At 36.5% G+C, this 26,960-nt stretch overlaps 1 protein-coding gene across 2 annotated transcripts in view; it reads left to right on the plus strand.

Moving 5' to 3' along the window:
* kiaa0825 (KIAA0825 ortholog) overlaps window positions 1-26,960 on the plus strand; it is a 266,901-nt gene that overhangs the window by 187,199 nt on the left and 52,742 nt on the right. The window contains exon 20 of one of the 2 annotated variants that reach the window (XR_010003920.1): window positions 24,254-24,346. The exons of the other annotated variant lie outside the window; for it this stretch is intronic. The gene's annotated coding sequence lies outside the window, so the exon portion shown is untranslated. The remainder of the gene's footprint in view (window positions 1-24,253; window positions 24,347-26,960) is intronic. 2 annotated transcript variants of the gene reach the window in all.

Here is a 26,960-nt window from a genome sequence, read left to right on the forward strand (position 1 = left end):
AGGATGTACAGCTGCTCTGGCTTAGTAATTATTTGTGATAGGTTGTTTTTGAGTCCCATATGTATAAAAGCTCCAGGCCCAACTATCTCATTTGCTGGCATACACACAGATTCTTCCAGGTGCTGAATATTAATTTTTAATATATTATTTAAATATTAAGAGAATTCTACTTTCAATAGTTTTATTGCCGCAGTACTTCAAAAGATGGCTGCTATCAGCAAGCAAAAAAGAGAACATACAATCAAAATACTTTTTTTAAAGTACCTGTTTGATTTATTACATTGTCTTATGCTTAAGAAATTCACAGACCAAAATGTTAATCCCAATGAGAGTAAACTAACTGAATTTGAGAGAGTAAGTCAATATTTATATAAGTTAAATTTATTCAGTGAGTCTGTTATAGTTGAGAGAGATAAGTGGATTTAGGTTTAGGAATTATACTTTCTCTTCCCCACAAAAAGGCCCATTTAAGGTATGTGTTTCTACTTACATAAAATAAATTTGTAAGTTACAGTCACAATTTTTTTCTACAATTTAGGAACATTTGGCTTCATCTCCCAGAATTTCTGACCATTGCCTGTGCTAGTCAGAACTTGTGGAAACTGAAATCTAAAGCATCTGGAAAGCTTTATTGTATATTGCAAGCATACCAACAAGAGAAAGAGTGCTTTAGACTTTTCACTGCATAAACAAGCACACACCCCATTGAGGAAAAAGCATGTAGACCCTTTAGCATTTGACAGATAAAACTAGGACATGTGTGGTTGAGACACTTCAGAGGTGTGGCCAATATAGCAGGTTTTAACTGTTGAAAAACACACAAACTTAGAGCAGTATTTTGCTTTTGCCAGAACTTACTAGGAAGGATAAGACCTCCCTCACTTCTCTTCTCTTTCTGCTAATTTAACTGAATGTAAACTACTTTTGCAGTTTTCACTCAATTTGCAGCAAGTAAAGTAAGCTGGGGAAAGGGGGATGAGGTTGGTAGAAGGATATATAAACTGGGACATTTTAAAAGCTACTGAAAATGTGGGGTGACAAAGGATTACTTAGGAGCGTCCGTATCAAACCTGTTGGAAGGTATGCACAGTGTCACCAACTTGATCTCATCCATATTAGGACTTTCATTAGTCAAGATGGAAATTGGTGGGCTGTCTATGGAACCTGATAGGAGCTGCTGGATCAGAGCAGAGTGTAAGGTATTAAAGATTAGGTGGGTGCAAGAGTGCAGTCTATTTATAGCTGATCTTCAGTAATTTGCAATATAGTTATATAATGATCCTATTCATTCAAATATTCAAATTATTTTATGTGAGACCTACTGTAAGAAAATTCTGTATGCTGTTTCTGCTTTGCTCACTAAGATGCTGATACTGACTACTTGCTTGAACAACAATAACGTTTTTATATGGACCATTAAAATAACAGTATACTATATGCATTAAAAATAGCACGATGGATCAGAGAAAATGAGCATATTCATTATATTTATTTATTTTATTTGCAGTATTTATATTCCACCCTTCTCACCCCGAAGGGGACTCAGGATGGATCACATTATGTACATATAAGGTAAACATTCAATGCCCATAAACACATCCAACAGAGACAGACAGACAGACAGACGCGGAGGCAATTAAACCTTCTCCTGAGGGGATGTTCGATTCTGGCCACAGGGGGGAGCAGCTGCTTCATCATCCACTCTAATGGCACGTCCTCACTTCCTCATTCCAATGTTCTAAATTAGTTAAACTTGCCTCCCCACTTTTTTTTTTTATAAGTGGTACATTATTTCCTACTTGATAGATGCAACTATCTTTCAGGTTGCTAGGTCAGCAACGAGCAGGGGCTATATTTTATTTTTAATTGACGGGTGCTCACCCCACCACGGGCTGGCCTCGAACTCATGACCTCATGGTCAGAGTGATTTATTGCAGCAGCTGCTTACCAGCCTGCGCCACAGCCCAGCCCCTTATATGGTGATCCCTCACCAGTAAAATTAATACATACAAATCCTGAAATGATTTAATTTTCAATGCAATCACTTTTTGGGAAGTATGTTCCACAGCTCTGTCTTTATAACTGTATAGATTAAAGTTATGATTATTATTCTATGAATGCAAAGTTTGTATTTAGAAAATTGTATCTCCAGCACTTGTCAATACCATTAGAATTAGTGATACCTAGTTTACATGGAGTGAGGTGTCATTGATATACTTAAAAGCATTAATTTGACACTTTCAGTCACTATATTAAATATAGAGAAGTCTCTCCATGATGTGAACTGAGATCTCTATCCCATCTTTTAAATAAAAAGATTTTTCACAATTCCATGAGAACATTTAGATTTTATTTATCAGATCAAATCAGAACAGAATCTGTAATGACAAAGTCAAAGTTTGAATTTGTACATTAAATAAATTTTTAATCATACATAGTAGACTAATCATATACCAAAGTGAAAGCTACTGAAAGATAGGAGGCCTAGAACTCTCCCTATTATGACTACTTCATCATAAAAAATTGTATAAATTACCATTTGAGGATGAAAATTTTACAGCATGGGTTTATCAAGGCACGGGCCAACTTCGACCCTTCAGGTGTTTTGGACTTCAACTCCCACAATTCCTAACAGCCGGTAAACTGGCTGAGATTTCTGGGAGTTGAACTTCAAAACACCTGGAGGGCTGAAGTTTGCTCATGCCTGGAATCACATCAAACACTGGGTAAAAAAGCAAAGTTTAATTTTAATTAAATTTTTTATACCAGCACATAGCTTATGGAACTAGGAGGATTGCTTTTAAAAAAATGCTTCATTATTTATCATGGTGTTTAAAACATTTTAGTTATTACAGTATTTTAAAAGTTACTTTTACACTATCTTTCATTGCCTTAAAAACCATCTTATTTTTAATACCAATAATGTGTATGTTATGTTACTTTTGAAATATATCTTATCTTTTCCCCATCTTAGCTAGCTTAGGTAACACATTCATTATAACTAATTCATTCCAAATTCTGGTAGCTTATGTGCACAGTAGTAAGTGGGAGTCATCCTTTATGCTGTCATTCATTGTGCTTGTACCTGTAATCTGATGATATTATTTTTGCACATGCTTTTCTACATGTGAAGTTCCTGCATAGTCTTGACTGTTTTTATGGGTATGTATGTGTACACACTTTAATATATATTAGAAAATCTACACTGCTGATCTTTTCCATTAGCCCAGTTATACATATGTTCTATAGACCAGATCCTTGTTTTACTTGAGTTTCTACCACAAAAGTTCTGAACCTCTTTGTGGTATAATTCTTTGGGTGCATCTGGACTATAGTATTAATGCACTTTGACACCACTTTAATTGCCTTGTCTCAATTCAATTCTATTTTACAATGTCTTTAACCTTCTCTGCCAAAGAATGCTGGTGCCTCACAAAACTACAATACCGGGATGCCATAGTATATAGCCATGGCAATTAAAGTGGTGTCAAACTGCATTCGTTCTACAACGTTGATGCATTTTCTGTCATCCAACTAATTTTTTTTATTACTTACCATTTATTTCTGAGTAAATGCCAAATACGGTAGAGTCTCACTTATCCAAGCTAAACGGGCCGGCAGAAGCTTGGATAAGCAAATATCTTGGATAATAAGGAGGGATTAAGGAAAAGCCTATTAAACATCAAATTAGGTTATGATTTTATAAATTAAGCACCAAAACATCATGTTAAACAACAATTTTGACAGAAAAAGTAGTTCAATACTTAGTAATGTTATGTTGTAATTATAGTATTTATGAATTTAGCACCAAAATATCATGATATATTGAAAACATTGACTACAAAAATGGCTTGGATGATCCAGAAGCTTGGATAAGCGAAGCCTGGATATGTGAGACTCTACTGTATCAACAATTGGCCTTTCAGAAAAATGGTTGGTATTTGGCTTTAACATGGTTAGCCTATTGTAACCATACTTAGGAAAGTTTTGAAATATCTTCTAGGGCTCATCTTGTGAACAACTCTTTCAGAATGTTTATTAATAGAAATCAATAAAACATCATAACCTATCCTTTATTGGCTAGGACTCCATCATTATGTAGACAGTTGGTACAACACAAGATGATTTATTTTGTCCTTTCTACATGGACAATATAAATGGTACTTACCTCATAGCAGTCGCTGTCGTGTCATATGATGTTCATGACAATTTTCATGCCATACAGTCCTTTTGTCCTTAAAACACTTTTTAAAAATTGGCTTTTAACCCGCAGTTTGATAAGAGATCCAGGTGGGTTCAGGGTCTTTGTTGTGTGGTTGTCCCCAAGTGTTGGCATTGCATTGGAGCTGAGGGAGCACTTAGTGGAGTCCAGAACTGATTGATGGGAGGTGACCAAGGCCAGCAGGTCACATGACTATTCATGCCAGGAAGTGGGCTCAGTAACATATGAATTTTATATTCACCTGTGATATTTTTTTAAAAGAAGGAAAAATAATTTCTCCAAGGAACACCTAACAAAAATATTCCAAAGTTAGGAGTCTTTAGGTTAGACATATCAAGGTTAGACCCATAGACATATGGGTGAGACACTTGATAGATCAGGTCGTGCATGAGAAGGTGGTGTAGATTGAAAGAGATAAATTTTGAGGAGACATGACAGAACTTGCTGGGGTTATGAATGCCCTTCCTACCTGTGTCAAGCACAAATGTATAACTAGGAAAGTAAGAAGAATGAGTGAGAAGATATACTTTAATTTTATTTATACATATGACTGTTTTCTGTCAGTGGTCCCCCTCTCGCACACTGTATTAGATAAGAAAGTTTGTAATGAGAGGTTAATGGGTGGATAGGAAACTGTGAGATGGGAAGCAGAAGAAACAATGCCTTCTGACAAATTGAATTTGACCCATGATATGTTCATTTTGGAAATGAATATATCATGAACAGGTTTGCAATTTGTCATGTAGGCATAGTCTCTGAGGTGAGGCTAAATCAGAAGGGAAACATACTGAATGACCCTAAATGAGATATCCTCCCCCCGCAAAAATGTTAATTTACAAACTTAAAAGATAGTTTTATTTACTTCAATTAGTAAAATATAACCACAACTACCTGTGAAAGTAATCGGATTATAAACATTAAAAAAAGTGGACTTTGTTTAGTTCTGACTAGAGTATATTACCTGTTTCTATGTCACATTAAATTCAATACCATACTATTAGCACTCCAGGGCTTTCTCACTCCCTCCTGGACCTCCTTCCATAGTCTTATGTGCCATCCAGGAAATCCTCCAGATGATTTGCCACCTTTCGAGAGGAGATTTTTAGAATGCACAAAAGATCATGAGTGGAAGTTTCCCGCCCACCAGTTCTACAGGCAAAAGCAGCTCCAGCAGCAGAATGAATGGATGAAATGCCCTATATGCAAATTGTATAGATATGACTGTAGGCTATCAGGACATGAATATTTAATATCCCAAGAGATGGATGCTTATTTTTAATATATATTCTCTATGCTTCAGCCCCCAAAATATTTATTTGGGTGGAGGGGTGCAGTTTCCATAATCTATATATATATAAAAGTTATGTGTGTTTTTCCCATGGAGTAAACAACAAAAGCACTGAACCAAATCACACCAAAATTGGCCACAAAAGACATAGTCATCCAATCTATGTCTTTCAATAAAAAAACCCTAGAAAAATAAAGTCCAAATTACAGAGGACGAGGAAGAGCCATTCTCCCCTGGCTACCAGTCAGAAGGGTAGACCCCGCCCCCTTTAAGCCTTGCTCACTTTGTATTCTAGCAACCACCGCAGCCACAATGACTGAGGGTTTGCTTAGGCCTCTTCCACATTGCCTATAAAATACAGATTATCTGATTTGAACTAGATTATATGGCAGTGTAGATTCAAGGCCTTTCCACACAGCTATATAACCCAGAATACCAAGGCAGATAATCCACAGTATCTGCTTTGAACTGGATTATCTTGAGTCCACACTGCCATATAATCCAGTTCAGTGTGAATTTTATACAGTTGTGTAGAAAGGACCTCATATAATCCAGTTCAAAGCAAATAATATAAGATTATAAATATAATATTTAAAAATTACTGTGGTATAATAAAACAGAACAATATAATCTCTAAAATCAGGACAGTAAATAAAGAACAACACTCTGAAAACAAGGGAATTCCAGACAGGAAACAAAGGCCAGCTAAGACCTCCCAACAAAGGATTTGCCCAGGCAGGAAGCTGAGGAGGGAGAGAAGTAGTGTGTATTATCAGTCATTATTATTACTATTATTAATAATATTATTGTGCTGCTGTGAACCATGAAAACGAACACAATCTGTTTCCAAGTATTAAAAAACTCTAAAATCAGAACAGCAAATAAAGAACAACACTCTGAAAACAGGGGAATTCCAGACATGAAACAATCAGGGCCAGCTAACACCTCCCAACAAAATATTCCCCCAGGGAGGAAGCAGCCAGGCTTTGAAGCTGAAAGGCCATTACATGCTAATCATTCTGGCTATTTGCAGCATTCATACTTGCCTCCAACAGACAAAAAAAAGGAACAACCAGAAATATTGGATATTCACAAGCTTTAGGAAATAACATATACTAACTACTACCAATTCCTCAATACTTTATTTCCCATATCACCACATTTTGCCACAGTAACACGTGACTGGGCATAGCTAGTAATCCTATGAGAATCTTCTGTAATAGCTAATAATTGTGTCAAGTCAGCTGTACATCCAGTACAGATCTAGATCTTGCCATTGGTTTCAGATTTAAGCCTTGCTGAGTTGTTTATCCTCTAGCAATCTAGGGATCCTCCTTGCACACCAGTGACTTCCCTGTTCCTTTCTGGTGATATTAAATTGAATGTATTATGTTACTGACCAATCATCATGACTATTATACAAAAACTCTATGGTGGCAGCATTCAGCAGAATAAAAATATATGCATGGTATTTGCACGATTGATTTTGATGACTTAAAACAGACTGAATAACAGGAGTTACCACAATGTGGTAATAAGCACAGTCAACACAACTACATGGCAAACATGTAATATATAGAGTCAAATTATATTTAGTTATTTGCAAGTCAGGAAAATTCTAATTTTCAACATTTCTTACAACATTGACATGGAGAGAAATGATTCCTAATGCCTGGAAAAAATATTTGTAGTAATGCAAAATAGGATATCTATATCTGACAAGTCTGTTGTAGAATAAAATTTAGTGTATAGATATATCTCTGTTTTCCTACCGAATATTGACATACAGTATTTTAGTAGCCAAGAAGCTAATTCCTATGGGAAGTAGTTGAATAACATAAAAATGGCATTTCACATTATAAATAATCATCACCATTTTTATATCCACTAAGCTGTTTTGGTTTTCTGCATTTCTCAGCATTCAAAATTAGATCTTAGTTCCTAAAATCCTCTCTAATATTGGAGAGGCCTGTGAAACGTATGCTCAACATCTATCCTTTTTCATGCACAGTAATTAAAAATGGCTATGGGCATTTTCTTATCCTCTGAGATTTGCCGACTGCAATAGCTTTCAACATTTGTAGAATGATTTCTTCGCCTGCTTTAATATGAAATTAACCAAATATAAGAATAGCTTGAGGAGCTGGATGGAAGGAAGGAGTTCATTTCTAGGCACTGAGTTTTCAGCAACACAGAAGTTTGTTGGTCTCTTAGTTTCTAAATCCTAAGAACAAAAGTAATTAACAACTCTTTTGTCATGGATAACAAAGAGAAGATTCCTTTTTAGTATTTGTATGTTATCATGCCAGGCCTAGAAAATTAGCCTAATTTATTATTTAAAACACTGGTGGGATTCCTAATTGCATTCATCATTAGATATGACACGTTTAGAACCATGAACCGTACCCAGTGAGAATTTTCCAGTTTGAATTTTGAAATAAAAATATTTTTCAAGAGATCCCTAGCTATTCCTTGTTGCCATGACAACAGCCCTATTTGTCTGAGAGCTCGGTCCACGGCCAATGAGAGCGCAAGCCGCGTCAACTAAACATACGAATACATCAAAGGCAAATTCATATACTCAATCTGATCAGCTCAATTAATGTAAGAACAGAAGCTGAAGGGGGTTAAAAGAGGGCACCCATTCAGGATAGATGGAGCCCCTTTTAGCAGAATATATAGGCTGGCCTTTGGGGGGGAGGAATTTAGCACACTGTCAAAAACATTATCAGAAAGGAAAGTACTAGGCCTCCTACACCTAACAGATATGAAGCTGTCAGACAAAGAATAGCACTATTCATTAAATGACACTTATTTTCTCCCACATTACAAGAATACAGCGAACAAAACAAGCAGGGGAGCAGCTGAGAAAGACACTTTTTTTTCTTTTTCTAGTGATGACAGACATGCAGCAATTATGGTGATAACTAAGGAATACTAAACAAGAAGCCAGACTCCATTCTGTTTATCACCTCAAATTTTATGTTACTAAATTTGCATGCAACTCTTGTTTTCTTTTATTATTTATGCCTGGGACAAATTAGATCCTTTTGTTTTTAACAGGGTGCTTTCAGTTTTAGTGAAGAGCTCCTCTAAACTAGACACATTCTCTCACTTTTCCTCCTAAATGGCCGTATCAAGTTTGAAGTGCTTTTTGAAGTAAGACATTTTCAAAGCACAACAAAACTGCTGTAGTCAGTGGTGGTGATGGTGGTGGGAAGGGAGCATTACTGTAATGGCAGATATTGTACAATGTTTCAGCTGCACGTAGTTTAAGGAAGATACGATAAAAGCCTTATTAATCGCTGCTCTCTCAATATATAACTGCATCTATGTGCTTGCAGGTAATACATTTATTTTAGCGGCTCTAAAAAGCAGTAAGTAATTGAAGGTGCTTCGTATACTTTCTAATAGTTGGAAGTAAAAGAGAGCTCCCACAGGGTTAGCCAGTTTTAAGAATCTTGTGCTTTAAGCCAGAATGATTTGATTTCAGACCCATTATCAATAGCCTGCTACTTATATCTGCATGATCTCGGACTGATTGATACCGACTTTGTAGCCATGTGCTCTATAATGTGCTGTCAGGAAAAGCTGACAGTTACAATGAAAGAACAATAAATGTAGGGCACAAGTAATGTAAAGGTCCAGCTAAGCTGTATGAAAACTGATAGCTGGGATATTGGTTCCTATGTAACCATATATACCGGGCCCTTGGAGAATTTCGTTTGAGTGAATTAAAATGGTCTCCTGATACATGGAAGGAGAAAGGGGGTCTCATTTAGAGAACCTGCAGACTTTGCCAAAGTACTGTACTAAGAGAGAAGAACCTATACACAGCAAGAGAGAGAAAAGTCCTTTCTTCAAACTCTAGGCATGGCTGATACCTCAGAAAAACTGATACTTGAAAATCACCAAACTATAGGTATATATCTAAGCTATATATTTTTTAAAGTGGCATAATTTATGCATATTTACTTAGAAGTCCTGTTTGAAATAGCTGGGTTTACTTCTGAGTAAAAATTGCTGGATTCATGCTGCTTTTGCTTATCAGTTGGCAAGGCAGTCCTATATTCTGGTTATTGCAGTTACTGCTATGCTAATAGTTTCACCCTAGTGATTGTGGTTACTCTATGCTCTTTAAACACTATTCTGTCTCATCACTAAAAAGGATGCTCCCCACGTTAACCAAGCATGAAAAGCATCAATCAACATTTGACAATAATAATAATCAAATGGAAAACCTTGCCAGTCTGTTCTAGCATAAATTAAGGAATCCACCCGCACATTTGAAACTAAAGAGGAAGAAGAAAGGTGCAGCATAGACATAGTCCACTTCATCAGATGCAAAGGTGCTAAGGAGATATCCCACAGGCTCCTACCCTGCTGGGATTCAGAAGGGCCGTGAAAACATGGTTATGTGCCCAAGCTTTTGATGAGTAAATGACAAAGTTGACGTGGCCTGATTTAAGGATGAAGCATGAGGATCTCGGATGAATGGAATTAATTATATATACGTTTTTAAGGTTTTTATAATGTGTTTTAACAATGTTATTAATGGATCTGTTTATATTGTTTTGTTTTTATGATTGTATTTTGGGCATTAAATTTTGCCAATTTTTGTAAGCCGCCCTGAGTCCCCTCGGGTGAGAAGGGCGGGGTATAAATGTTGTAAATAAATAAATAATGAATTCCTTTATGTTTTATATGGCAGATATTCAAGCAATGCTAGTTTCCCCCTCCTATATACTGTGCTCAGATGGTCTTTCAAGAGGAAGCTGTAAAGTAGACCTTTCTATAATATGGACTCCCGATCCATTTCAACTGACTGTGGATAATTGTGATCCATATGTAAAATGGCTGCAATATGCATGTGACTGCATATTGCGGCCATGGCAGATGCCTGCATGTCATTGTCATTTAATAATATGGTGTGCAACCATCCTTTTTTTTAAACTTATCTGTGGGGGTCCCAGAACTGAACCCCATGGATCTGTAGGTCCCACTGTACATACCTCCAAATGCATGACTATTCATGGCTATTATCATTATCAATCCATCCAAGATCTTTCAAATATAAGCATATGCCAACACAACCCTATGGACAGAAAGATAGAATCTTCTGGGTATATACTTGTGGATTTCCTGAGAAACTCTTAGCATTGCAAACACAATCTGTACTAATTCTTTTAGCAGGGACAAAGTCACATACACACACAAGGAAGGAAAAGGTGCCATTTCTCTCAAAATAAGTTACCAATCTAGCCCAAGTTTTCAGTGGCCTCCACATATAAACCATAGGCTCTAGGCCTCTGCAAGGAGGTATGGATCTCATTGCAGGAAGAGTAATTCCACATAGACAAAGCAGACATAACTGTGAGGGAGCTGGAAGGTTTTGCAAGAAAGAAGAATGAAGACAGTATAAGCAAGGAGAGAGTCACAAGAAGCGCTTGATTGCTCAGCGGGAAAGAGCAGTATAATAAAAAGCTGGAAATACAAGTTTAAATTCTACTTCTGGGAGATATGAATGTGGTCTTATGACAAATGCCACCTCCTGTGGGCCCTTTCACACAACACAATTAGAGCTCTGTATTCCACTTTAACTGCCATGACAACATCCTGTGAAACCCTGAGATTGACAATTTAGGGAGGGACATTTTTTTAAAAAAAAATTATCTCAGGCAGTGAGATACAGTTCCTTACAAAATTACAAACCCCACACTTCATAGAATGCAGCCATTGCAGCTAAACTGGAATAATGTGATAAAGATAATGTGAAATGGCCTTTTGACTCAGGATGGCTCTCCAATTTTTAAATTAATGCGGAGGTATGGCCAATTTATGCCAAGCAATGTGCCTCCTCTCCATTTGCCCCATGAAGACTTCTGGTCTCCTCCAAACCTAGGAATCCTTAGGAATTAACAGACAAGAGAAGAGGGATTCCACAAAGTGCTGTTTTCCGAACACATGGCAAACATTGTGAGTGGCAGGATCCTCACTGTTCTCTCCAGTCAGTAATAAGAGATAGGAAGGATTCCTTTCCCGTGCCACTCCTTATCCAAATCCAAATGACTAACTGTGTATGAAGCTGGCTATGTATTCATGATTCAGCCACCTCCTGCAATCACCGAGTGTGCTTAATTCATCCTCCTCTTTCCCTGTGCAAGAAATGGGCTCACTCCACTGATGGGGAAAGGAATGAAGCCAGGAGTGTTTTTAGCTTGGTACTTACTAAAGTAAGCCAAGTCATAAGGCTAGGCCTTGGAAGACTTCACCAAGCAGCAATTCCTCCTGAGAATAGTTGCTCCTGTTCCCCCTTCCCTGGAGGAAATCAAGTTGGGATGTGGGTGTGTGGGTGTAAATCTGAGTCCCAAGATGAAGTATCAAATAGAAATCCTTCAATTAGGGAACAGATGATATCGAGTCTCTGGATGCAGCCCCAATATCAGCTGAACATAGAGAGTTGTTGTGGACATCTGCCCCCCCCCCCACATTATGCTTTCCCACACTTATCCTAGCATAAATAAACATACATGCTAATATCACAACACTAGAAAGACTTTTATTGGCCAACAGATCAATAAATAATATGATGCCCTGTAATTTTAAAAAAGTTAGATGAGCCTTTGGAAGTATATTTTGCTCCTGATCCCATAAAATTCATTGCTTCATAATATAAAAAATTCATGTTTACCTTCAAATATTGTATGTGGTTAAATTTTAAAAAGCAGCTAAAAATCTAGATGTCCTTCCTTACATTCTTTTTTATAAGTCACTAGAATTGATCTTGTATTCTTATTTCCATATTTCTATTTCTGTTCAGCCACATATCACAGGATCTCTAGGATGTTCACAGTAAAATTTACAGCGATACATGCCAGTTTCCAAGAGAGCAGTAAATCTATTCAGCTGTAACTAGCATGCAGTGATGTAAGCCTGCTGTACACTGGAGGTCACCCTTGTTACTTGCACTCTATGTTTTTGCAAAATAGAGAAACTTATATTGTTTATATATGCTAGTGGATTTTCATGAATATGCCAACTGTGCAGAGCTGGCTGCTGCATTCAGATTATCTGTGAGGCCATATCTGCAATCTGTATTGAGGTGATGTCAAAAATAGCAAGCTTTTGTAGATAGTAAAATACTAATACAGAATGCAATCCTAATTGTATCTAAATTCTTCGTGAGCATATTGTGCTTTTTGGTTTCTCCTATTTTGCTGAGAGGATTTTTTTGTACATGCTGTGACCCACTCATGACAAAGATGCAGAACTGTTTTGTATGGTGTATGGCAACTTCACATGGAGTGTTTCCAGATGATAGGTATTCATGTGAAATTCCCATGGCTCCTTCATGCAGTCCCATGTATTACTTTAATCCAACAGTCCCCTCATAGTTTCCTTCTGTAATTTCATGTAATTTGGGCCAATGAGAGACGTTTGTTTCCAAAAACTAGCAATAGATATAATTCATTTCCATTTCTCTCTCTCTCTCTCTCTCTCACACACACACACACACACATGTATATTGATGTCTAAAACAAGTTGGTGGGTTGAGTGCAGGGGAGGTGTTTCAATTTTTAAAAGGTTTTTTCCCCCTTTTAAAATGATTTGACTGCTGTTGAATACAGACTACCTTGTGCTCCATGCAGTCATGCCAGCCACATGACCTTGGAGGTGTCTACGGACAACGCCAGCTTTTCGGCTTAGAAATGGAGATGAGCACCAACCTCCAGAGTCAGTCACGACTGGACTTAACGTCAGGGGAAAACCTTTACCTTTTACCTATAATAGCAATAAATTGATTTCATAACAGCCTATCCTTGCTGACACCTTGCCTTTTGCGGTTTGGAGTCTGTTAAGCCAAGTTTACAGGACTGTTCCTTTTTATTGAATGTTGTTTTGCATATTATATTTAGACATGCTGGTAATATATGGTGGTTGCTTAAACTAAAATAGCATTTGGTTGGAGAATCAAGATCATGATAATTGGATTGGAAACTCTTCCATCCTCAAGTTATGCTTCTGAAAAAAATCCTTCTCTCTCTTCTGCTATTTGACATGGTACAGAAGATGTGTTCCACCCATAGTCATAGTAGCTTCCATTCCTTTTCTAAAAGGAGCTGAGTTGGAGATGGGGGCAAAAATTAAATATACATCACCACATATGTTAGGTTAGGTTTTCAAATTTTAGATGAAGACTGGTCAAGTTTTGAACATTAAATTGTAAATACAAACTAATTAGTAAATCCTCCAGCATACACTACATGAGATAGGTATAATTAGGTAGGTAACTAGAAAAGGCACATCATTTCAAACTAGTCTCTGCTCTGTTCAATAACATTCTCTTGCTGAAGGATTGAAAACATATACACTTTTAGATCTATACAGTTACAGATTTCACTGCACCTTCTTATAGGAATCTGTGAGCAGTTCAGCTTGCTATGTGAGTCAGGAGAATTGATGGGAAAAAGTAGCTAAGTATGTGAGTTCACAAATCCCATAGCTGAAGTCTTGTATTATTTATCAGCTAGGTCCTAGCTCAGTAATTATATTGTTCTACCTTACAGAATTGTTGTCATGATACCTTCATATATAATGAGTGTGATAAACTTTGAACTCTCCAAGGTGCTGTACAACATATAACATACTCGTATAACATACTAATAGTTGTACTTAATACCAGAACAATAGGTATGCTGCTATGTTGCAAAATAACAGCATTTTAGAGTATAGTTAATAATTACATTACTTTTTTGGGATATGTATGTATGTATGTATGTATGTATGTATGTATGTATTGGAAGATTTAATAGCATAAGGACTTGTAGGTGAGTTATATGACTCTTTGTGGGTTTACTACGCAAACTCAGAGTCCATGCTTGAAACAATCTATATTCAAATCAGCAGGAAAAAGGGATACAGCAGAAGCTATGAAAGTAAGAATGGATCCTGAAGCTGTAGAAATCAGGAGAAATCTGAAAAGGTTATGGCAGCAGAGAAGACAGAAAGTGTAAACCACAGCTTTTGGTCTCATATATATAAGATACTACCGAAACATTTGAAGACTACAAAGTTATACATGTGCAGCCTGTTTCTAAAAGTTACCAAATTCATCGGAACAAAATGATGCTGAAGATATTCTTTTGCTATAAAATGCAATTTTCCAAAAGCCTGAACCAAAATAATTTGATACGTTTTGATTGTTTTGATCTGTACTTAATATTCAATGTTTATCCAGCAATATGCTGCTACATGTAACTCTTTTTCTCTTTTCTTTTGAATTTGGTATTTTTTGGAAATGAATTCCACACATGTGCCGTATATTCAAGAGAGACCATTTACTCCCTTTGTCTGATGGATCCTTTATATTGCAGAACCTTTCTCATTAATCCTTGCCAATTTGTGCAAAATATCCTGTGCCATGCCTTTCGTTTTCATCCTCTGCCTCAAGGATGGGCATGAAACCATTCTGAATTTCCTCATAGGACTTTAGCACCTTCTCATGTTTGCCATTGTGATTAACTAAATGTGACATTTTGTTATATTTGGCCAGCATTTAAAGACAATGTAAGGCTTTTTGGGTGTGATCTACCACAGTCCAAATAAATGTGTGTTTTTTTAGGGCTCTGAGGGTTAGGGGAGTGATGGGTGCCTGGGACGAGTTTTCCTCAGGCTACATGATTCTCACCTCTGTTATATTTTCCTCAACATAAAAATTATCTGGATACCACATTACTGATATCTCTATTGTTCTCCCCTCATTATCATTTCCATTTAGCCAGAGAACCCATCCTTCCATCCAGCCAGTAAATACATTTAATGTCAGCACAAAGTTGTTTTATAATGCAAATTCACAGAAGAAATCTTTCTGTTTTAACTTCCCTTTGTTACTCTCTACACCCCCTAAAAATCCTACCCAGAAGATTGGAGTATCTCTGGATAGTAGATGGGACACCTCCCATATTCAGAGAGGCCACAGGGGAAAATGGGATTTGCCAAATCCCATTTTCAGATAATATAACCCCTCCCTAAGTTCCCGTTTTCCCATTCCACAGTGTTCAAGTGGATCCACAACCCTCCCAGGAGACTAGGACACATGTCACTGAAGAAGGGAAACACGAGGTCAATCCCTAAAATATTTTATCTCTTAGATATTGTACAAAGAAATAACTTCTGGTTACAGTTCTCCGAGCGGTGGCTGCAGGTAAACGTAGAATTACAAGGTTTAACATTATAAACATTCTTAAACTTTCTAGTTCTATGTTTATCTTTACAAACAATATTTAAAATGATAGTGCTGACATTAAAGTGTATTTTAAAATCAGATCTGTAATTACAAGTACCAAATTTAATTTGTTGTTGTTGTGTGCTTTAAAGTTGTTTCTGGCCTTCAAGTGATTTCTGACGTACAGTAACTCCAAGGCTTTCCTTGACAAGATTTGTTCAGAAGAAGTTTGCCATTTCTCTCCTCTGAGACTGAGTGTGATTTGCCCAAGGTCACTTAGTGAGTTTCATGCCGAGTGGAGACTTGAACCCTGATCTACAGTGTTGTTGTACAACACTGAAAACACCACATCATGCTGGCTCTAATTTCAAATACTTAAGTAATAGTCACTAGAACCAATGGTTGTACTGCTTACCTTGCATAGTATTTCAGAAGTTTAGAGGACTTTTTTTGTTATACGTTTTAATGTGTATGTATAATTGGAAATGTTAAAATTGCCTCTGTGTGTGTCTATACTGTATGTTTTTTGTCTGATGGCATTGAATGTTTGCCATATATATGTTCATTGTAATCCGCCTTGAGTCCCCTTCGGGGTGAGAAGGGCGGAATATAAATACTCTAAATAAATAAATAAATACAGTGTGTATGTGTGCATACCTGTACATGTATTCTATATGAATATATTTTAATATATTTTCACATATACTTTTAAAACTTTAACAAACTAGTTCATGAAAGTATTTATTTTACTACATGATTAAATGCTTGTCATCAATAGACAACACATTTAATTTTCTTTGTTTTAAAATACTTGTTGTTGAGACAATTTATTCAAACAATCTTATAAATATCATATTTAATAAAGAGCAATCCAAGGCAAAGAGAGCAAATGTCTTTATCCATAAGCAACCAGATGAGAAATGGATTTTTATTCAGTCAAATCTTTTTAGTCAATGAAACAGCACTTTCATGCACCCTGCACTCAAGCGATAATTAATATAGTCTAATTCAGGACATGATGCTTGAATTGATGTACTGTCATCGATACCCCATGTTAGAATCAAACCTTGACAGGGGCTTAATACCCTGGAACAGGTCATCATATGATAATACTTCTTTTGCTTTTCAGTATTTGTCTTCAGCCAAGCAAAGTATTACAAGATGGGTTTAAAAAAAGGAAATAATTACAAATGAAGAATGACGCAGGCTGTGAATAGAACATATGTTAGGCTAGGCAGAGGCATCAGTGAATTATATCATTTCATGATGAAGCGGCACTGGGGCTGAACGGACCTATTTCAAACCTTGATGTATTTTATCTCTACTGTATTTGGACTGTCATCTTTGGAGAAAGACTTTGTGTAATTGAGAGTCAACTCCAATCTGCATGACTTGAGCATGAAGTGTAGGCTAGATGAATAGTATTATGAAAGAAAGGGAAATGTCTAATAAGGTATAAATGAGTTATAAGCTGTTATACCATAGGCTTCCAGCCAAATCTTGTAAAATATTATTTCCAGATATATTAATTTTAAATATGCTGCATATAACATTTTAAAATGACACTGTATTATTTTACTATGCTCCTGTAATTTGTATATGCACCTTCAGAAGGCCTCTAAAAACATAATTAAAAAGCTTGAAGTTGTATAGTATCAATATCAGTTATTTAGAATCAACTGAGACGTCTGGAAGGTTTTATAGAGTAAATTGTTTTGGAAACCCTCTGAGGCAAATGATGGGGGAAATTAAATATTTTTGTTAAAATTAATACTTATTTTGCTAGATTAAAATCTTAGTTTTTAGGCACTCTTGTCAGTTCATTTACAAGCATAATTCACAGTATACCTTTAAAATCCTAGCAGCTTGGAACAAAACTGCTTGAGGGATCATCACCTGATGAGGTCCTCTTGTTTATGCTATTGATTACTGAAAGCAATGTGATGGCTTTCTATGTGAGAAAGCCCAGTGCATGGGATTCCATCTTTAAAGCCATCTTTCTGTTTATCTGCAGTTTGTGTTCAAATGTTATTTTTTATACAAGCTTACAATTCTGTTTTATTTATTGTTTGTTTGTTCCCATTCTGGTTCCTTAATAGTCCTTTTTAGTGTGTTCTTCTTGTTCTAAAAAGTGTATTCCTGATGATTCTGGTTTTTTTAATGTTACCCATTTTGAATGTGGGAAGTTGCCTACCTAATGGTTAAAAATTGTTTTTCTCTCTGCTTCTGGGACCATATTTTGTGCCTGATCCCACATGCCTGTTGGCATCTGAGCCAAAAACTGTTATGCTTCCCTGTACCAATCCTTGTCTTTCTGCCTCTAACATCACAAGGAATCACCCTTGACAATCCAATGAGTACTGCCTCCTGATTTAACAGTTTTGGTTCTGAACGGGATGTTGCTTATTGACAAGGATATCCCCACATTCCGAGATGGGAGGTCTCTTTCTAGAACCACATCAGCACTATTCCACATCATGCTTCCCAAATGTTTAGTTGAGTGTCCTTTAAAAGTTGACATTTAAAAGGAAACTGAGAATCTAAAGTTGTAATAATTGTTTGAATAAATTTAATATTTAAAATAGCCAGGTATGATAAATAGGTGATATTTATTACATATACACACATATTTAATTACATTTCTTATATGCAATATTTATTTCTTCACTCATGAAGGGGAGAGTGCTTTTTACCCCATCATTTCAAAATTTATTAAAATTGTCAATTATATTGATTGATTGATTGATTGATTGTTTTTAAAAACTAGGCAACTAATAAAATTAAACAGTGATGTGATCTAGGGTAGGGCTTTCCTCCCAGTTGGAGTGTACTGCAATGTTATCCTACAACTACCCTATACACTCATGTATAAGTCTAGATATTTTATGAAAAAATCAACCCCCAAAATCTGAATCAACTTATCCATAGCTCAATATGAGTACTATACCTTCTGGTTTGGGTTTGAGAGATAATTTCTTAGTCCATCCCAGGAAAAGCTAACCTCCCCCTGCTCTTTCTGCTATGTCACTGCTTTTGGTTTTTTTAAATGCCTGGAAAGGGAAATTTAAATGGAGTGTCCAGGGATGATAGGCTCCCTGAAGCAACGTTCATGCTTTCCCTTCTCTGTGGAATTACTCTTGACTGATCCATGGGTCTCATCAAAAACTTTGATATGTTAACCACTGTCAGTTCTGTTAGTACTTGGATGGGAGTCCATCAACAAACACAGGTATTGTATACCTTATTTCAGAGGAAGGAATTAGAAAAACTATCTGAGTATTCCTTGTCAAAGAAAACTATGAAATTAATGGTGTTATCATACATCTCCAGGTAACTTGAAGGCACATGCATACAGAGAGATCTTTGTACACTAATTACTGTAAGTAATGGATCCTGAATTACGATCTGAGAATTATGTATTTACCCTAATTTAATTTTAGTCTGTTTAATTTTAGTCTGTGTACCCACCCCATCACTATATTGAGGTTGATCATTTGCTGAGCTTCTCCTAATTCAAATAGAATTGAACAATAGAACTAGGTATCATCCATATCTACATGTGTATCTATATGAAATTCAAGTTGTGTTTCTTGCTCCCAGCAAAAGTAATGATTATTATAACTTAGGGGTTACTCCAGATGCAATTCAAAAACATCTCTGGATGGAGTCTTATTCAAATACCTGCAGATTTCTTCTCCCTATTTCCAACTCTTGTCCTGGTGCAGATACCATGACATCACGTACATTTTCCCTTCCTTCCTTACGTCCTTCCCACTCCTCAAACCTGCATTTTAAAACATAGAATCATAGAATCATAGAATAGTAGAGTTGGAAGAGACCACATGGGCCATCCAGTCCAACCCCCTGCTAAGAAGCAGGAAATCTCATTCAAAGCACCCCCGACAGATGGCCATCCAGCCTCTGCTTAAAAGCCTCCAAAGAAGGAGCCTCCACCACGGCCCCGGGGAGAGAGTTCCACTGTCGAACAGCTCTCACAGTGAGGAAGTTCTTCCTGATGTTCAAGTGGAATCTCCTTTCCTGTAGTTTGAAGCCATTGTTCCGTGTCCTAGTCTGCAGGGCAGCAGAAAACAAGCTTGCTCCCTCCTCCCTATGACTTCCCTTCACGTATTTGTACATGGCTATCATGTCTCCTCTCAGCCTTCTCTTCTGCAGGCTAAACATGCCCAGCTCTTTAAGCCGCTCCTCATAGGGCTTGTTCTCCAGACCCTTAATCATTTTAGTCGCCCTCCTCTGGACGCTTTCCAGCTTGTCAACATCTCCCTTCAACTGTGGTGCCCAAAATTGGACACAGTATTCCAGGTGTGGTCTGACCAAGGCAGAATAGAGGGGGACCATAACTTCCCTGGATCTAGACGCTATTCCCCTATTGATGCAGGCCAGAATCCCATTGGCTTTTTTAGCAGCCGCATCACATTGTTGGCTCATGTTTAACTTGTTGTCCACAAGGACTCCAAGGTCTTTTTCGCACACACTGCTGTCAAGCCAGGCGTCCCCCATTCTGTATCTTTGATTTCCATTTTTTCTGCCAAAGTGAAGTATCTTGCATTTGTCCCTGTTGAACTTCGTTTTGTTAGTTTCGGCCCATCTCTCTAGTCTGTCAAGATAGTTTTGAATTCTGCTCCTGTCTTCTGGAGTGTTAGCTATCCCTCCCAGTTTTGTGTCGTCTGCAAACTTGATGATCGTGCCTTCTAACCCTTCGTCTAAGTCGTTAATAAAGATGTTGAACAGAACCGGGCCCAGGACGGAGCCCTGCGGCACTCCACTTGTCACTTCTTTCCATGATGAAGACGACGCATTGGTGAGCACCCTTTGGGTTCGTTCGCTTAGCCAATTACAGATCCACCTAACCGTAGTTTTGTCTAGCCCACATTTTACTAGTTTGTTTGCTAGAAGGTCGTGGGGGACTTTGTTGAAGGCCTTACTGAAATCCAGGTACGCTACATCCACGGCATTCCCTGTATCGACCCAACTCGTAACTCTATCGAAAAAAGAGATCAGATTAGTCTGGCATGACTTGTTTTTGGTAAATCCGTGTTGACTATTAGCAATGACCGCATTTGTTTCTAAGTGTTCGCAGACCACTTCCTTAATGATCTTTTCCAGAATTTTGCCTGGTATTGATATGAGGCTGACCGGACGGTAATTGTTTGGGTCGTTCTTTTTTCCCTTCTTGAAGATAGGGACCACATTCGCCCTCCTCCAATCTGCTGGGACTTCTCCCGTTCTCCAAGAACTCTCGAAGATAATTGCCAGTGGTTCTGAAATAACTTCCGCTAGTTCCTTCAGTACTCTTGGATGTAGCTGGTCTGGCCCTGGGGTCATGATACCTGAAAAAGAGATCTGGAAATCCTGAAAGTGTGCACACATTTTGTACCCTTTTCATTATCTCTATAACAAGGTTTTCATTACAGAAATACATCTTTTTTTCAAGCACTTTTTTCTTAACTAGCGAACATAACAGAAGTAGTTTAAAGCAGATTTTGAATTCTTTTCTGTCTTTTTCTCAGCATCAGAAAGTACTGATGGAGTACAAGAACCCATTCCTCTTCTTTAGTTTATAATAGGATTCCTGTTCCAGATTCTAGTATCATATAGCAGCTGGTCGCATTTAGTGACCGTCTGCACCAACACTCTCATCTTTTTAGCATTAAAATTAATTTTCCTCTACTTGGCATGTAAAGAGCCTGAGTGAGCCCCATACCTCATTACCTGAAATTTTACAGTGTCACCAACAGCAGGGGATGTTGTAGGGCAGTTTTTTGGAAATCCAAAATAGAAGCATGGGGAATATTAACATCTACAGACTTTGCTGAGGCAGCCATTACAACCTCTAAATGTGATAGTAAGTAGTTCCTCCTTGCTACATGCCAATGACTTCTCTTGTTCCCATAAATATCACTCAGTGCTCAGTGAATATTTTGGCACAGAGTTTTCTTATACCGTAAGAAGAGAAAAGTAAAGCCATTTGTGTATTTATCTGTCTATTTAAAATCTAGTGTATATCTTTATATCATAGGGTTCAAGGACTAAATAGGCTTGGAATATAGGCATTCCTCCTTAACCAAAATGGTTAAGATAAAGATTGAATAATAGTGTAATCCTGTTGAATCTTGTGCTGCCCAGAGTGCTAGAAAAAAAATGTAGCTGCAAAGTTTGAATGCTTCTAATATAAATTGAACAAATACTTCCTTTGATATTGTGCCAAAGCTTCTCCTAACGTAGAAAATAAACGTTAAAGCTCTGAAAATAATGAATTCTTTACCTATCGGTACAGCAACTGTACTGAGACATTAACATGTACCACATTGAAATAACATGTACCACAAATCCTGGCTTTAACAGAACTTAAGATGATGGAAGTAGGGGAGATAATGGACATAAGATCTTGCTGAATTATAGAACAGAATATATGCTTTTCTTCTTCGGAACAAAGTATGGTAGCTCCAGGGGTGCTGTACTTTATTTTTGACAGCTCTACAAAGACAGTACTACAATCTTAGGTACCAATTTGAGAAAAAACCACCTGTCAGTTCTGAGTTAAGAAGCTATCTTTGATTCTCTGCATATCATTGTATTGCCTTGTGTTAAAAAATAATTAAATCTGTATTTATATTTTCATCTCAAAACCAAAGCTGTGCAAAAATTTGGGATAATTTCTGGTGTCTACATTTCATGCTATGCTATTCGGGTGAAACTAGTGCCCTTGAGATTTAATCCTGACCTGGTAGATATTCATCTAGTATTCTCTTTTACATCTTCTAACTTTGCAGGATATATCTATCAATGTTTCCAAAGTTCCTCACCAGGAGAAAACTTTTTCATGTATGGCCTGCTGTTCTTTGAATGCTCTGGCAGACTGTGGTTTTCGTTCTCACTTAGTGTGCATGTTTGAAAACCTCTGTTGAGCCAAAGGAAAAGTGAAATAATTTTTGAAAAGATTTTTATATTAAATAAAAAATAATGACTTTTTAGCTGGGTGTATGAGTTCATATGCAGTACCTTTTAAAAAATAGCATTTACTTGTTTACAGAAATTATATGTACAATATGAACCCTGTACCCATGGGACTGGAACCTGAGGTTTTACCTACCTATCCAACAAATCATCATCATCATCATCTGGTTTCTTCTCTTAAAGGAGACTTTTTCATATGTTTTGTTATGTCCTCTATAAGAATTTTCCATGTCCTTCAGGTGATTTTATGATATGCTTCTGCCAGAAGTAATTGTAGGGTCATCCTGGAAGACCTAGCAAATTCTTAGAGAGGATAGCTTTATAGAAATGTTCCAGGTCCTCCAGCGTGACTATGGCAAATTCCAGTGGAAGTTATTCATTTTGAAAGAGTTTGTTATTATCCAGTTTCCTTAATAAATTCAAGCATATATTCTTGAGAAGTATGAGGGCTGTATATTTTCTTCATCACTTTTACAATACTTGTTTATTAATTTACTTCTACTTCCATCCTTTTCAGGATAGCTTACATGAATATAATAGCACAATTTAAAACATATGAAAAGGTTAAATAATGAATCTGTCACAACTGTTGCATAACCTATATCCAAAGGAAAGCTTTGAACTGTAAATCTGGCACTTTTTTCCCACAAGGGAGGCACAGAGTAATAACAATCTATACATTAGCCTCGATTTCCAGTTATAGGCAGAAACAAAGAAGGCCTTGTTTCTTCCCACAGTATATCTGATTCTTTTAATTATAGGAATTCCACACATTTCTAATCTAGTACATTTTCAGGTATGCTTTACATTTAAAGAGGAGAAGCATGCACCATGATATTTAGGTCCCAAACATGAAGATCTTTAAAGTGCAGTATTTTGAATTTGACCTTAAATTTTATTTTCATTGCTGGTTCATTGTTCATTCCATCAAGGATCAGAATGGGTAGTTACTTTAACTTGTAGAATATACCCTTAAGTAGATTTTAATATGACCAAATACTGTTGCAGATCAACAAATCTAATTTGACAAGGTCTATTTGCTAACCACTAAACAACCTACAGATCAAGGCTACAGTTTTGTTGAATTTTGCCCTATTCAAATCATTAACATATTTAATATTGAAAACATCCACAACTGATTGTGTAATGGTTTTCTATCATTTATTGTCATTAATCTTGTTTCATAGCCTGGATTTGACAAGATTTAAAGGAGCCTATCAAAATTAAAGCCAATGCAGATACTATGTACAGGTAGAAAAAATACTGTTCAAATAGAATAAAACTATGCATAAAATTAAAAGTAATTTTAAGTAAACAATTTAAAAAGATAAGAAATAGGACAGTATAGTACAATACAAAATATTATTTTCTTCTAAAGAAATCCTGTCATTTTTAATCACCTAACAGCTGAAAGACAAGAAAGAGAGATTCTAGCATTGCTAGAAAGAATGTTTCAGAGTCTAGGTACAGAAAGAAAAAGCAGAATACAAATGCTGCTATTACTACTATTGGTGACAGCCATACTTTCTCTTGTCCCCACCAGATGTGCCTAATAAGCATAATGGAACTGGGAAAAGGGCTTCCCCAAAAGATCTCAGTGTTTAAATATTTCAAATGGGAGGACACACTTATTCAGGTAACCTGGATGTAAGCTCTTGGGTTCAGCATCTATTTTTAGAGTGGATTGTCTTAGTAATTATTGGTTTGTATTTCAGGGAAAATGAAGTACTTATGAACTTTTAGATATAAACTATGGTAATTTTAGAAGTGAAAATGATAGAAATAAGAGTTACATATTGAATGGTCTGCAAATTTGAATAAATCTTCAATGGAATTGAAGAGAACAGGAAGTCAAGCCATGTAGCAAGTTAATTAAATCATCTCCATGATCTGTTTGGAGAAGCATTATGTGGAAACTGGAAACTCCTTCTTAGTCCTGCATAACAAAGAAAAAAATGTCTTATGATACATAATAATACAGTGTACCACCAAGACATAACAAGCATCAAGATTGTAGAATGAGAGGAAATTAGAGCAGTTTGTGGAGATAGGCAAAAGTATTTCCTAGCTTACTTGAAACTATGAATCAACTGGCAGAATTCAAATTAGGGCTAATGAAGGACACAACACAAATCTGGACACCAAACTTGCAAATGTAATGGATACAGAAGTACAATGTACAAGGTTAAGTATCTTCAAACCATAGGAAGCCAGTGGTTCAAAATACAGTAGAGTCTCACTTATCCAACATAAACGGGCCGGCAGAACATTGGATAAGCGAAAATGTTGGATAATAAGGAGGAATTAAGGAAAAGCCTATTAAACATCAAAATATGTTATTATTTTACAAATTAAGCACCAAAACATCATGTTTTACAACAAATTGACAGAAAAAGTAGAAAACCTGTAGATTTATCAAAACTCTTGATCACTGTATAGGAAGTTTACATGCTGCTCCTGGGACTCTCACAGTTATTATGTTTAGAAATAATAGTTTGTGTCTCCAAACAGTTAAACAAAGTTGTGAGCAGATTGGATGTTGAAACATGTAACTATAAGCAGATTTATATCTCAGGTTTGGTTTGTCCTTTTAAGAAGAACCTCTTTGATGGCAGATTTTAGACCATGTATGGTACAATTGAATGGTGATAGACTAGTTCTCTAGAGGTGGTTGGTGGGTAGAAAAAGAAAAGGCATCCTGAGTGGTTCCTCCCAGACTTCAGAACTCTCTCACTAGGGAGGCTAGGATGACACTCTCCTTGCTCTCCTGTTGTTGTTGTTGTTGTTGTTGTTGTTGTTGTTTGATTACCTCTTTTCATGACTCAAGGTGGCTTACAGCATTGCTAAAACACATAATCATTTAAAAACACTCTGTAGAATACACATATTAAAACATATTTCCATAAAATACATATTAAAATACACAAAACAAAAGTTAGACATAGAATGGAAGTTTAAAATTCGTCATTAAAACTGTCTGGGTAGTGAAAGTAAATAAGTCAAATGTTTCCTATCCTAACAAGCTGGTTTTTAATGATGAGTAGTTATTGTTTAATATACAGTACTGTACAGGGTGTTTGAAAAAGAACTCCCTATTCGCCATTTAAATTAAATGGCGAATAGGGAGTTCTTTTTCAAACACCCTGTATTTTAAAAATGGTTTTAATCCGACATATTGTTTCATTGCTCATTAAAATAATTTGTATATGTATTACAGGTAATTTTGTATGTTTTAATCTGTTCTTGTTTTAAGAATTTGTAAGTCACTTTGAAGGAACATCTACATTGATCACTTTAGTCAGTTTCAAACTGATATTGAAGAACGTGGTTTTGCTGCACAGATGATTACATAGGCAATCCTGGAGCTAGTGTGAGGCCTGGATAGTGATTACCCAAATCACAACCATATGCATTAAGGACTTTCTTTCACACACTTTCCTCGGTGTTTGTTTAGCTGCCACTGTTTGAAACTAACTAGCTTCAAACTGCTTTAAATGGTCAGTGTAGACAGGACCTGAGTCTTAATATTGGGAAAAGATGGGATATCAATGAACAAAACAAACAATATCTCTATCAATGTGTGTTTCTTTCATTTGTGCTAGGTGCTAAAAAGCAGGAGTCAACTTATCTGCAGGAGGCAGTAATCCAACATCAACCTTGTGTATTTCTTAGTATATCATTGGAGCTTTCTGTGTAAAACTTTGCCCCAATCTATGTACCTGGCTTCATGTAATTACTCTGAGTGAGTTTTTATACTTTTGAAACTCATGTTACATTTAGTACTATGCAAGCAAATAAATTTGTTAAGCCCCGCTCAAGATGTTCCAATTCAAGAATAAGAATAACCAATGTGAGTGCAGTTCATGTTGAGTTTGGCTTGAAGATGGTAACTCCCAGGTGGAAGTCCCAGAAAAGTAAGTCTGGGTGTTCTTAGCATCATATTTGAGACTCATGAAGTGAGTTAATTCAAAAGGCTTACCGTAATAGTGTAATCAGTATTCTAGTATAATCCCAAGAAGCCTACTGTGTGTGCCATTTTAAGCCTATTTTTATAGCAGCCTTGGCTGTAGAAATACTTTAGCATGGATTAACATATTCTTCAAGGTAACATCAAGTTATGTGTCTCACTGGAGAAAAGAGCCATTAATATGACTGAATTGTTTGAAAATTATTGCTATAAATATTGGCTTCCATATTCCATGTATATTATTCTAGCAGTTATTGTCATATGATGAGAGAGATCTTTATAT

The sequence above is a fragment of the Anolis carolinensis genome, chromosome 2 (assembly GCF_035594765.1).
Source record: "Anolis carolinensis isolate JA03-04 chromosome 2, rAnoCar3.1.pri, whole genome shotgun sequence".
Classification (NCBI taxonomy): domain Eukaryota; kingdom Metazoa; phylum Chordata; class Lepidosauria; order Squamata; family Dactyloidae; genus Anolis; species Anolis carolinensis.